Below are 15182 nucleotides of genomic sequence, written 5' to 3'. Positions count from 1 at the left end.
CAACATTTCTAAAATTGTATGAAGGTCCTTCAATCTTGCTTTTTATCGCATATAGTGTTTTAAAATAGGATTGAAAGTGAAAACACTGGTATATGATCCAACAGTTTCACTCAACCTTCAAAAATAAATTTATAAATTTTAAAATAGTGTTTTTAATTATTTTTTTAATAATTAAAATTTAATTAAATTGCTGAGTCTTTTTAAAAGAGTAGAGATCATAAAAAGATATACAATTAGAGTTTTAATTTGTTTATTAATAAAACGAAGGAAGTTAATTTGAATAGGGGTAGTTGGGTAAATTTATGATGTAACATACAAACTAGCAGAAAATGAAGCCCTTTCCCACTTCATCTTTGGACACGTGGCAGTGTTGTGGTATCGAATGACCAATCATGATGATTACTGGTGACGGATCTTATTTAGGGTTTCTCCGATTTTTGCTTTGGCGCACTCTTTGAGCACCATACTGACAATAAATCTGAATTTCAGCATTTTCTTTCTTTGGATGGCTCCTCCGTATCATCAATGAAAGCACAGGTCACTCACAGGGGATGAATGTAGCAAATTAAGCTAAGAGAAAAAGACAGATAGAGAGAGAACAACAATGCCTTTTTTTTTTTTTTGTTTAAGTTCTTGGTAGATCTGGTTCAAAATCTTTTTCTGAATGTTTAATGACTATTTGACTATTTGGTGTGAACGTGCAGCATGCTGAAAACGCTAGAGGTATTTACGATAATGGATGAAGATATTGTAAACTAGGAAGCTCGTTTCCTGTTAGTGTTAAAAAAAAATGTTTTAACTGACAGTGCAACATTTTTGTCATAAAAAATCGTAATAAATCATCTTTATTATATATTTCCATCTTCACAAGTCAACATATAAATAATGAAGAATGAAAAAATTAAATACACGAAAAATTAACTAGATTCAACTACAATATTAACAAATTCTAACTCATAATAAATTCACCGTGAAACCAGTTATTTATCTCTGACAGAGAAATACAAAAAAACTTTGGAGATTACATATAAATATCTCACTTTCACAGGAGTATTGTTTGATTCTCAGACGCAGACGCAGTTGTCATGTTTTACAAATAAATTATATATGAACTCATCTTCTATTGACATTAAAATTTTAGGTGAAAGAGCTCTCTGATCATGAATTGGAAAGAGATTTAATCTTATTAGATCCCATTAAATGTGTAAGATATCCCATTAAAGTTCAAATACAAACTGGTTAAGTTGTGTGTAATCATAGTTAGGTGAAAGTTTACCTTTCCCTTTAATTGAAGAGTACAAACAAAACTCATAATGAAAAGAGTTGGGTATAGAATGCGAAGCTTTATTCCACAAAAAGATGAAAACAATACAAATAAATGGTAAAGATTAATTAATTAACCTTTTTGTTTTCAAAGATTCTACATTCTTTTAGAAATACAGATAAGGATGAAAATAAAAGATCAAATACTTTTGCTCATGGAGGAATAAGTGAACAACCAAAAGGGGTTTCCTTACCACAGAGCTCCATCACCGTTCACTTTCAATAAATTTAGTGAATAAATTTACATTGTTTCAATAAATTTAGTGAAATCACTTTCAATAAAAAAAATAATATCTTTCATCAAGTTGAATTGTGCAGGTAATTTCTAGGGAGTAATAACTAATAGATTGTGTGTGTTGTCACGAATTTTAATATCATACAAACAACGATGCTATTTTTATTAAAATTAATGACTACCTAAAATTACAAAAATAATTGACATGTTCTTGGTTTTATCAATTATTTACCAATAATTTATTATTTACCAATAATTTATTGAGATTCTTAATACATATGGTTATTGTTAAGAAAACAAGATGAAACAAACTTGAAAACCGAAATATTTTGTAGATGTCATAGGCAAATTCTTCTTACATTTCTCATATATATCTTGCATTCTTTAAATATTAAAGATATTAATTTCAACAAACTTGAAAACCGAAATATTAAATATTAATAATATGTTGTTTTTGTTTATTTTAAGAAAATTTTATTAGGATTTATCTTTTGAAAGTGGAAACTTACATCCAAAAAGAGAACCATTTCAAAATCCTTTCGTTCATAGAACAACACTTTCGTCCACCGAAAAGACCCATATGGTACAATCGCTTAACATTAACCAAAAACTTGTTTCTCATCCAACTAATAGTTATATATGTTGATATAGTGAGAAATCACCCATAAGGTATTCTTCATGCTTAATTTATTAAACATATAATATTTATTTATTTCATATGTTTTGGCTAAGTAAGGAAATTGACTATATAATCAAGAAATTAAGTCTAACGCTGGCTTGGTTAGCTTGGTTTCTTCCTTTATTTTCAAATGTCAGATAAATCAATAAAAAATTCTATGAAAATTATCTTAATTAAAAGAAATGAAATAAGTAAATATTATATGTTTAATAAATTAAGCATGAAGAACACCTTATGGGTGATTTCTCACTATATCAACATATATAACTCTTAGTTGGATGAGAAACAAGTTTTTGGTTAATATTAAGCGATTATACCATATGGATCTTTTCGGTGGACGAAAGTGTTATTCTATGAGCGAAAGGATTTTGAAATGGTTCTCCTTTTGGATGTAAGTTTCCACTTTCAAAAGATAAATCCTAATAAAATTTTCTTAAAATAAACAAAAACAACATATTATCAATATTTAATATTTCGGTTTTCATGTTTGTTGAAATTAATATCTTTAATATTTAAAGAATGCAAGATATATATATATGGTATATAGTAAGAAGAATTTGTCTATGACATCTACAAAATATTTCGGTTTTCAAGTTTATTTCGTCTTGTTTTCTTAACAATAACCATATGTAATTAAGAATCTCAATAAATCATTGGTAAATAATTGATAAATCATTTTGCTAGCAAGATAATCTTAATCCATAAATTATATTAATTTATAATTACTTATATAGATTTGAATTCATTTTGATCTTTTTAAGTTAAATGTTAATGTTGTTCGTCTCTACTTTTAAATCGTTTTAGTCCATAAATTATAAATTATAAATTTGTTTGACTTCAAGATAAAAAAATCTAACTATGTTAAAATTGTTAAAGGTAAAAAAAAAAAATGCTAACATGGTTAAAGTAATATCTTAAACTTTTCTCTGACTTCTTCTTCTCGCAGACCCAACAATCCTGGGTGACTTCTTCTCGCAGAAAGACACAATCCTGGGCTGGGACACATTTGGAGGTGACGCCGACTCTAACAAGGTCACCGCAAGGTTGACTTCGCAGCGACTCTCGTGGCACGTCTCGCAAGGGGTTTCTGTTCTTATTTTCGATTCTGATTTTGAAATTGGGTTTTCTCTGTTTTCCTGTGTGCAGGTGGTGTTTGGGATCCTTCATTATGTGATTAAGGTTTTAGGAATTGATTTAAGGAATATAAGGAATATGATTTAAGGCAACGATTCCGTGCAACGATTCCGTAACACTTAGCGAACCTTGTGGCATCAATGCCGCCCGCCATGGTGCCAGCCCACCATGGTGTCGCGGTGGCAGCTAAAGTTGTCCCAATTTAATACCGATTTTACACCGTTAACGAATAGGATTGATGTAATACAATTTTTTTTATCAGCGTACCAAATATTAGCAATTTGAGAAATTTGAGAAGGAGAAGCGTCGCCAGTGTCGTGGAATAGAGCTCATAGCGTCGGAGAACTTTACTTACTTCGCTGTCACAGAGACGCTGGGGAGAACTCATAGCGTCGGAGAATTGAGAACCTGTGCCGTTCCCTCCCGGTTCCCGCGCCCTCCCGCGTCCACCCCTACTCTGGTGGTTCTCCGCCGTCAACTTCGCCGCCGCCTGCACGACACTGCCACGATGCACGACACTGCCACGATGCACGACACTGCCACGAGCGCATCATGGGTCTGGATCTCCCCTTCGGCGGCCACCTCACCCACGGCTACTACACCTCCACATGTGAAGAAGATCTCTGCCTTCCTCCACATTTCTACTACTTTGTTTTTGTAGAATTGCGTCTTAGCTGTCGAGACCACAACTACCAAGATTCAACCGTCTTTTGTTTTGCTGCTGCTAGCTGCCCGATGTGCTTTTGCAGTCCTGTTATGGTACCTGCTTGATAAATATTTCAACTGATACTGATAGAAAATAAGATGGCAGAAAAAAAGTGAACAAGTATTGATGAATACATACAAAAGTTCAATTATGTTGATGGAACTACACTCGCCTAAAAGTTTACTTTTAATTTTTTTTGTTTCGCAAATTAACAGAACAAATTCGTGTAAACTGAAAACTGGTGTTTCCTGAAAACAACTGAAATGCCGATCAAATTCAGTTTTTTCTCGTAATTGTTGCCTCTCCAAATGAAATTGTTTGGTAACTAGGTAGTGGATAAACCAAAACCACGAGAACTTGGAAATAACCAAGAATGTTTTATATGCACAGTTGGTCAATGAAATAGGGTGTATAGGATAATCACCAATACCAAGGTTTCCTTTGTTGACGCATTGGCCTCGGGCGCTCCATAGTTACATTTCTGATACCTCTCCAACGTTTTCAGCATGCTGCACGTTCACATCAAATCGTCAAATAGTGATTAAAACATTAAGAAAATTATTCTATTTCCACAACTACACAGAACATGTAGACACACTAAGAAGTACTTATGCATCCGAAAAATGTATATATAGCCCTTCATGTGCATCTTCTTTCGATCTTCAAACACCGCTGTTGTTTTTAGAGCAGAAAAGCAGCTTTGGGAGATGCAAATTTTTAATGAGAAGCCAATATAATCTAGAAAGAAAATCTTGGTTCGTCAAACAAACCAGGCATATTGAAACAGATATGACTGATTGAAAAGTCATATCAAACAGTTTATGCTTATTATAATGGAGGAGATTGTGTAGACAAATTATGGACCAAAGAAACAAAGTGGTGAGCAAATTGTGGCAGAGAATTCGTACCATTACAGAACTTGATGAGTAAATAAATAAATAAATAATATAAAGATATGCTTAGGCAAATAAAAGTAGTTTCAAATGATACATGAGAAGGAAAGAAATGGTGGAAACAAAGAACTAATTGCAGGAATAAAATAAACCCTAGGTAGGGCCAAAGATGTAAATTAGAGAGTGCCTTGCCTTGGTTAAAAGAAAATGAAAAAGTTGACATGATTTAGGTTTTTCGAGTGAATGATAAAACACTGAAGGCAAAATTAGCAGACACTAGCTAATATTGTTATTATATTATATAAATAATATAAATGATACTTGACAGAAAAGATAATTAATGATGTGGTTCTTTTCCGAACACTTAATTGCATAGAAACAGAAGCCCGAGCAAAACCTTTCGAGTAAAAGATTTTGAACCAGATCTACGAAGAACTTAAACAAATGAAGAAAAAAAATAAGTTTCCGTTCGCTGGGTTGAGAACCGAAAGAGAAAGGTGAAGGGGCTTGAGGAAAACCAAAAATTAAAGAACAAGGAAGAGATAGAACAGTAAATACACAGTGATATCTCTCTGCGTTTCCAGTTGCAGATCTAACATAAACAAAGCCGCAGAAACACTGAAGATGCTAAAAACGCCGAGACATTCACAGAAACGGAAAAGCTCAAAACAGTGAAAGAAGAAAATAAAGTTTTGGTAAAAGTAGAATTGAGAAGGTGGCAAAGGGTAGCTGGTGTTCTTGAATCACAGGAAACAGCTAAAATCAAAGGAAGAGGTACCTTGAAGTGCTGCAAAACTCGTAAAACTTTCCTCTGGTGGAGAAGATGATGAGAGCAAGCTCGGCATCACAAAGAACGGAAAGCTCATAAGCTTTCTTTCTTCAAAAGCCCGTTTCTTCGTTTTGCAAAGGTCACTTGCCTGTTGATCTTGTTCTCAATATTCTCTTCAACTCCACTCTTCCCCTTCCCATCTCTCTCTTTCTCTCTCTAAACCTCACGCACACACTCAAATATGCACCACCACCACCAGAAGACTCTCTTTGTGTTTAGAAAATAAGATAGAAGTAGGAAATCAAGAGAGAAAATAGAGATTAAAAATATGTTTTGTGTGATGCAATTGGAATGAAATGAACTTATATTTATAAATATAAAAAAAAAAGACCGTTGCAAAATTCTAGCCGTTGCCACCCAACGGAAAAAAACCAACGTTCGAAAATAATATAATATAATATTGAAATGATCGTTGGAAAAGTTGATAGGACGTTTTGCAATAAAATAATAGTATTTTAGAACAGGAAGTTGTGGGGGCGCTGCAGCAGCATTGAGTGTTTAGCACACTACCACCAACCGAATTAGCTTTAAGCTCTCTATGTCAGAGTAATTCATGAACAATTGCTGCATTCAGAGATTTTCTTTTCTTTTTCAGTTATAAGATATGTTCTTCTTTGCTTCACAACACATTCTTTACAGCAATTTTTTTTATATTTTAAATTAAATGAAAGAGTTTTTGATGAAATATTTTAAATTTTCTTAAGAATAAAATTTTTAGAAAATTTTTAAACTCTGTACATCTTCCCATCAATCTTCTTCACGTTTATTTCTGAGTTTAATTTTAATACGTAAAAATATGAATTGTTATCAATTGCTCAGAACAACATGTAAATTTAGAAGAATTTTTATATAATTCTTTAAAACAAATTATCTTCACTTTAATGATAAAAGAATCTTTCTGCAAATTATGAATTTTAATCATCCTTTTTCTTTTCTTCTACTTATTTTCGACTGTATTTTTCATAATTTGCTTTAAATTGAGCTGGTTTGAATGAATATATTAGTTTGTGGATAAATATTATTTTTAATTATGCATTCGTAAAGTATTTAAATTTTTGCGATGGATTAAAGAAGTTTTTGTATTAAACTTTGTAAAATTTGTGCCTACAATATATTTAACGTTTATATAATGAAATTGAGGTGGATTTTGACACTACGTTTGACTAGTTATATGTTAATTTTCAGTGGAAAATACTTTAATATGAATATTCTAATAACATAGAGAGTATGATAAATCACCTTGATGTCACAGAAATTATAATTAAAAATTTCTCTAATTTTAACTAATAAATTAGACGTATTAAAACTGATTTACTGAGATCAATTATATCAGTCAAAAGTATATTTATGCTTCAGAGTTATATTTTTTTAACTTATATATTCATTTAAACTATCTTATCCTTTCATCTCCAATAGGATAAACCATTTATGTTTTTTTAAATGCAATGATTTATCATAAATTTTTTCTTTTCACGAGAATAACAAACTATCATTAATACGATTTCTTTTTTTAATTTAAAAAAATTATTAAGATTAAAAAAAAGTTAAATAACAATCATTACATTTTAAAAAATATCATTTTAAGGATGAAATTAATAATTTAATCATTTTAATTTTAAGGATGCAAAAAAATAAATAAAAAAATACATCATTCTTTAATATAATGTATGAAAACATAGAAAGATAGTTTTAAAAAAATATTTATAGAATATCTATGTGATGTTCCTATGTATACTATACATACGATATTGTATAATAATATTATTATTATAAACTATCTTTTACCACCCAATATTCATATAAAATTTGTGAGATTGTATTAATGATACGACATTATATATTCAAACATATCAAATCACTACTTAATATGTTTCTATTGTTAAGTGAGCATCCAAATCGCTACAAGGAAAATCACATTTTGGTAATATGTAATGGAAAAATAAATTTTATATTTTAAATTGATAAAACTAAGATGAAATTATAAGATATAAATATGATAAAAATATGAGAGAATATTTAAAGATATTATATTAATTAAAAAATTTGACCGAATAAAATATATTGATATTTTTTTTTCACGCGATACTTTATGTATGTGATTCAAATTATAGTTAGAAACTTAGATATCTCATAAAGCACATTCCATAATTAAATATTTACATTATATAACATAATTATTAAAAAGGGTGAATTAAAAATTACATAATTAACGCTCACAATTACCAATTTTTTTCTAAAGTATATAAATGAAATTATATACTTTAGAAATATAATTATTTTATTGAAATAAGATAAAAAATATATATATTTATTATAATTGCTGTAGAAATATGAACTGATGATAGTAGTAATTAGTAATTAAGATATATGGTTGGGTTGCATCTGAGCTTTCAGAAGACAACAGAGCTCACATAATCTGTCAATGGCAAACCCAATAATCCCATTGCTATGATTGTTGAGAGATAAAATCTGGAATGAACTGCCCGTAAAACCTTTATAGAATCTTTGATAGTTTTGAAATCGATACTAATAAGTAATGAGAAGTGAAAATAATCATTGATGTTTCTAAAATTAAATTGGTTGAAAATCAAATTAATTAAAAGTATATTTGAAAATAAAAGTTATATATATATATATATATATATATATATATATATATATATATGGGGTTTGTTAACACGTACGCCTGTTTTTCAGTTGGTACGTTTTAACAATGTGTACCGGATTATAGTAGACAAAAATACCCTCATTTATCATGGATTTTAAGTTTTAAGACGGATATTTAAATAATTTTCATTTTCAAAACTAAAAAAAAAAAAAAACCCCCAAACCCTTATTCACCTCCCTCATTCCTCTCAACCTTTTCTCTTTCATCTCTCTCACTCCAACATTTTCTCTATCATCCCTACTGTTGCCCCAATTGAAAAAAAAAAAATTAGAAATCATTTGTTATCAGAGATATTTTCTCTCTCATCTCAACATTTTCTCTGTCATTACTCCAANATTTTTTCTCTCATCTCAATCCAATTGAAGATGGTGGTTGTAATTTGAATCAGAGATATTTTTTAAAAATTGAAAAAGTTTACTCTTTTATAATCATTTTATATTTATTAATGTGTGTAAAATGAATATAAACTTTGTCACTTTATGTTACTCTTTCCAAATCTCAAAGGTAAAAAATGATTTTACTGTTTTTTATCTTACACAGTGGTTAAAGTTTATTCTAAACGCTTATAGAAGTTGATTCAGTGATAAAAAAGGGACATAAGAAAATTAAAGAAATAGGTATAGAAGAGCTCCCCTAGGAGTACAATTCTTTCAATTCTAGGTTGTAATCTTACATCATGTATCCCATACCAATAGAGAAAGGAAAAAGAAACACTTTGTGTAAAGGGAAAAGGACAATAGAGGGAAATATCTTGTTCTTTAAAAATATAATGTAATGTGATGTAGATGTGTAAATAATGTATGAAAATTTAATTGATTTATAAAGGTTTTATTTACATGATTTAATCTAAAAATGAAATGTAATAATAATAAGAAGGGAAAATATATAACACAACGAACAGAGCAAGAGCAACAAATTACGATGTCACAGGTTGTTGTGTGTGGCTGGGGGAGAGTATGGAGACGAGAGAGAAACAAATTGGATAAGTGAGGAAGGTGGATTAGGGTTAGGCAAGGGTTTCTGAGTTTTTTTTTTTTAATTGGGGCAATAGATAGAGAAAATGTTGGAGTGAGAGAGATGAAAGAGAAAGGGTTGAGAGCAATGAGGGAGGTGAGTAAGGGTTTGGGTTTTTTTTTTTTAGTTTTGAGAATGAAAATTATTTAAATATCCTTGACTTTAAAACTTAAAATCCATAATAAATGAGGGTATTTTTGTTTATTATAATCCGGTACACATTGTTAAAATGTACCAACTGAAAAAGAGGCATACGCGTGTTAACAAACCCCTATATATATATATATAGATAGATAGATAGATAGATAGAGAGAGAGAGTATAGGATAATAATAATAATAATGGTAATAAATTAATAAAGCGGTAGTTATGATATGTTATTAATCTGACGTTAGTTAAGAGTTTAAGTTAAAGAATAATTTAAATATATTTTATTTTTATTTTTTAAAAATAAAACTATGATAAAATTTTAAAACAAATAATATTTTAAATATTACGATTGAGTTTAAAGATATTATTTCAACAAACTTGAAAACCGAAATATTAATATTATCCATGGAGATAAAAATGATTTCAAACAAATTCAATTAAAATCTCTATTTTCTTAAGTTTCAATTAGAAAGGTTTTTCTACGTAAATTAATCCAAGTTTACATTATAATTTATTACACAAATCTTTGTTAAGATTAATTCTTGAAAATATCCAATTAGAAAAAATTATCTTTAAAATCTTATAAGTGGAATTATCTATAAACAAGTAGGCAAGCAAAAATTGCATATGATATTATGTAGAAAGTTTGTTCCCAAAAAAAAGTAGTAAGAAAATGACTTTCCACCTTATAAGTTTTGATCTTATTTTCGTTTTTGCTGAGAGTCCTCCCCACATATCTTTTTCAGGAAACTATGATTAAAGTAAAATTGGACCACCATCTATGACTAATATCTGTGTCCTTCTGCAAATCACTGCTTAAGAATTTAATATCTTTTATTACTTCTATAGCCTTACTTGTATTCCTTTTCAATAAAATTGTATAGAATAAGAAAAAAAAAACTAAATGAGATATTTTTTATAAATTAAGTTATTTATGAAATAAATTATTTTTCCTTTTTAATTTTATGTAAGGTTTTTTCGAGAAATTTTACAATAGTTCACAAAAAATTCAAGGGTTAATTTTTTGTTTCACATAAAACAAAACTTATCTTTGCTATATATATGTTGCTTGTAATTTTGCTTCAATCTTCTTATTTGCAAGAAAAAAGTTCTATTTTTTTAAATAATAAAAGGAAATTTGAATTATTTTTTATTTTAATTAATTTTGTTTTCAAATAGTTTAACTTGAATTAATATTTAAGTTTAGATTACAGAATCAACATAATATAATAGGTTGAGAAGAGCATTTTGGAAAGAATATTAAGAAGTGAGTAAAATTTAACCATTTGTGTGAAGTTGTGTTTTTTATATTTATATATATGCATGATGTAAGTAGAAGTTGTGGAATTAAAATAACAGACATAAACATGCATGCTTTTCTATGGTTATGGTTTTCTATGCAAATGGTCTGGTGGTGAAAATGATGTAAGTAATATTTTTGAACATCTACAAGACACAAGACAGTCTCCATTGTTGTTCTGAATTTGTGGTGAGGGGACCATTTTTTATAATATAGGCCTTTAATTAAAATGTTACCCTTCTTTCCATTTCAGTTTATAAATTATTTGGTTATAATGAGATATAGTACTCCATAATACACCCTGCTTCTTTAGCATCACTTTCACTGTGGAGAAAAATTGTCCCTACACACTATCAATGCAAAAAACTTTTATCATCTCAAATCGCTTTCTGTTGCTTATGAAGAGTTAAAATAAATGTATAAAATCTTTAGTTAATTAAACAAAAGGACTAACTGATGAGTTAAATAAATACCATACCTGCTATAGTTTTTATTTTGGGATGGTTTGAACTTTAATCAAACATATTTAATGTCCATTAAATGTCTTCCTAGAAATATCTTTTCTTTTCCATTTTTAGTTATCCCTTTTTATTATTATAATTTTTTGTTTAAGTTTGTGAATTATCATAAATACATTCCGAAGCACCAATGCAACTTTAATATCAGATTAAAAAGTAGCAACAAAAAGCGATTGAGGGAAAAAAGTCAGAATTTTTTATTTTTTACAATACTCGTACTAAATACCAGTCATGCACAGAAAGAGAAAATGAAAAAAAATTCTCCATGCTGGAAACCGTATTTCTCGGGAGCTTCGTTTACAGAGGTTTGCCAAAGAACTTCGCGAAATCTGGGATCCAGAATCTTGAGAATAAATCGTTGAGAATAGAACATGTATAAAGCAAGCTTCTGTCGTTTAACATGCAACAAAGATTTGATTCGATTTTTGTATCTGTGAGACTCTTTTTTATCGTATCAATGGCCAGAAAGAATTTCCGAGATGGACATATCAATGTCCTTCATAGATCACGTCACAACCTTCTTCTTCTTGTTGTTCATCGGTACAGGCGGGATTCCATTGCTCCACCAGATGAACTAAGATACCCCATATCAGGCCGTTCACAGGGTTCAAGAAGAGTGCAATGAGCGGTTGGTGGTGCACCTGACACCCTTCCACTGGCGAAGCGATGTTGATGCTGATTGAAGCTACCGGCATGGTCTCAGTCCCTAGGATAGGCAGTGCCATCACAGATGATCAGCTTAGGCAGGAAATCCAAGGCTTTCTCCTCCAACCTATCGTAGTCGATGAATCGGTGGTGGAACTCACCTTGTAAGGCAAACTCTCAAAGTAAATGGAGGTGGCAGAGATCTTCTTCCCACCGAAGGAGAGATCCAAACCCATGATCGGTGGTGGGGCTGGATGGAGCACGGCAGTGTAGGCGGCGAAGTTAGCCGGAGAAGCAGAGTAGGGTTGGACGTAAAAGATGAGGCAGAAGAAGAAAAGAAAGGTAATGTGTTTGTATATATAATAAAACACAGACCAACCCTTTGTTTATATAAGGGTTAGAAGTCTAATACAGTATTTCTCAGCTTTCATCCTCACGTGCAAACCACAACTCTCTCCGGCCCTTTCATCGGATACACTTCAACTTCAAATCTAAACAACCATATATCAATCTATATACACAAACTGAAATACTCATATATACAGGAAAATCATATTTTAACACCATTTTTTTACACCATTTTGACACGTCATTTTGACACTGCACACGTGACGTGTCAAAATGTGGTTGGACGATTTCAAATTAAAAAAACAAACTTTGGTTTTTCTCTTCCAAATATACTCCTGCCTCAACTTTTTTAATTTGAAATCGTCCAATCATATTTTAACACGTGTACAGTATGTCAAAAAATTGTGTTAAAATATCATTTTCTATTCTATATATATATATATATATTAAATCATAAATTATTTAATTCCAGAAAACTACATTTTACATCTTAAAATCTCATAGATCCAATTTTTAATATATTTTTTTCTTCTTCAATCCTTTTTTTTTTCAGATTTATCGTTTTGGCCTTTTTTTTTATATTCTTTTACAATATTAATTGTGAGAAAACCTTATATCTTAAATTTCTTCTATTAATTTTATTAATCAACATATGCTAAATTAGGTACGGAAGTATTATATTTTGTTAGTTTACTATTTTATAATGAACGAGATTGTATTTACTTCTTTTTTTCTAATAAAATATACAGCAGTAAAAATCAATTCAATTTGACATACCATACAATGTTGCAGTGTCGTTATTCAATTCATATTAATAAAAAATCATGTTAATTATAAAACTACACCATATTTTAATATTATATATTAGGTTTATTTTTTAAAAATTATGTGTTAGGTGTAATATTTTTTGTATATCTAGTATGGACATTGTTTAGTTTTAGTATCTTGATATTCTTTTTCGTTAATTAAGTTTCTTTTTTTAATTTATCAATTTTGGTCCTTATTTTTTAGTTTTATTCTCTGTTTGAAATGTAACCTTTTTTTTTATAATTAAAATATTTTTATTATAATAAATTGAATTGATTAGTTTTTTTCCGTATGATATTTTCAAAATTTTAAAATAAGAATTCTAAAAGAATATCTTTCTTCCAAATTTATGTTGACAACAAAAACTGGAATGAATTGTTGAAGGTGAAAATTAGGTGAGCCAAGTGACAATAGGACGGTGATGTTTGGGTTGATATTAAGTAGAAAGAGTTCTTCTGACTATCAGTTGTAGCTTACCGGTAAGCATTCTCCAACAACATTGACATTCACATACTGTCATATGCTTTTCCAACATATTCTCATATCCAAACCTGAAATTCTTCTCACTGGCCCTACTATAATTGTTTCTCTTTCTCTTAACACAACATTGTAATGTTATTGAGTATTCACTTGTGTCATTATTATGTAAAAATTTTACTTTAGTTTGAATGTAAAATAAAATGTGAAGTTTAGTTACACGTAAATGATATCTGTTTTCGGTGTTTTCACCAGTAATAGTGGATTAAGTACTTCACTTCAATTTTTATATTTTTGGTATTGGTTAAGGGAGATAAAGTATTAGTTAGTTTTTTTTTTTTCGGTTTGAGCTTGGTTGGATAATTTTGTATTATGAAAATGTATTAAAATTGTGTTATAAGATGTTTGGTTAGTGAGCACTATATATTATTGAGAGTATATATGGATTTATGATGTGTACATGAAATTATATTATTTTTTTTATTCAAATCGGTCAAGTGTGAATTTTTTATATTGCACTATATTGAGAATGTTAGAGTCTGATACAGAAACAGAAATTTGAGTGTAACTTGTTTTGCTCAAAAAACCTTCGGATCATGCTGAGTATAATATATACTGAGATGTGTAATATCGGTATTTTTACTTGATAAGTTACATATTTTATAGTCAACTTTGATAACAAATATTAATTAATATGTTATAATAAAAACGAAAAGAAAAGATTTTTTTTTTCACACCTTATTTTAAACATACTTTTTCGACTTGAATATAAAAAACTTACTTGAAATGATTTAGTTATATTACTATAATTCAAAAAACAGTTGTTTTAAGTTATCATCAGTTACAATTTTAGGTAACGAATAATAGGTACTTCTAAAAATAAAATATTAAAAAAGATAGTAATTAAAAATGATTTATATTAGAATATTATGTTTATTTTATTGGAGCATGCAGAAAATTCTTTTTTGTTTAAATTTACGGTTTTGACAAAGAAATTCAAAAATAAAATAAATCTTTTAAACCTTAAAAGAATTACTGATTTGGTTACTAAACATAATGTTATTTTAAAATTTTATTATCTGTTCTAATAGATGTTATAATTTAGTTTAATTGTTAAATAATTTAGACTGAAATAATACTTAAATTGCAAAATTAAAACAATATAAGTGACTAAAAATATAAGTTAATTTTTATTTATTTATTTTTACATTTGTATATTATATCAGTTACAATATAATTACTAACTTAATGTACACTGCATTACTCTCAATAACGGAATTCAGTTACAATATAATTACTAACTTAATGTACACTGCATTACTCTCAATAACGGAATTCCCCATCTGATTTGAAGCTTCAAAATTGAATTTGATTTTCAGTTATCCAAATTCTAGGTGGAATTTTGAGTTCTTTTACGTAACTAAAGAGAGAGAAAATTGAAAAAGAATACGAAGAAA

At 29.0% G+C, this 15182-nt stretch overlaps 1 pseudogene; it reads right to left on the bottom strand.

Annotated features, from left to right (window-relative positions):
- Positions 1-3073: 3073 nt before the first annotated feature.
- LOC106778292 lies at positions 3074-6085 on the bottom strand (annotated as a pseudogene).
- Between the last annotated feature and the right edge of the window lie 9097 nt (positions 6086-15182).

This window comes from Vigna radiata, unplaced genomic scaffold, assembly GCF_000741045.1.
Source record: "Vigna radiata var. radiata cultivar VC1973A unplaced genomic scaffold, Vradiata_ver6 scaffold_246, whole genome shotgun sequence".
Lineage (NCBI taxonomy): Eukaryota > Viridiplantae > Streptophyta > Magnoliopsida > Fabales > Fabaceae > Vigna > Vigna radiata.
This window is presented reverse-complemented; position numbering and strand designations above follow the sequence as displayed.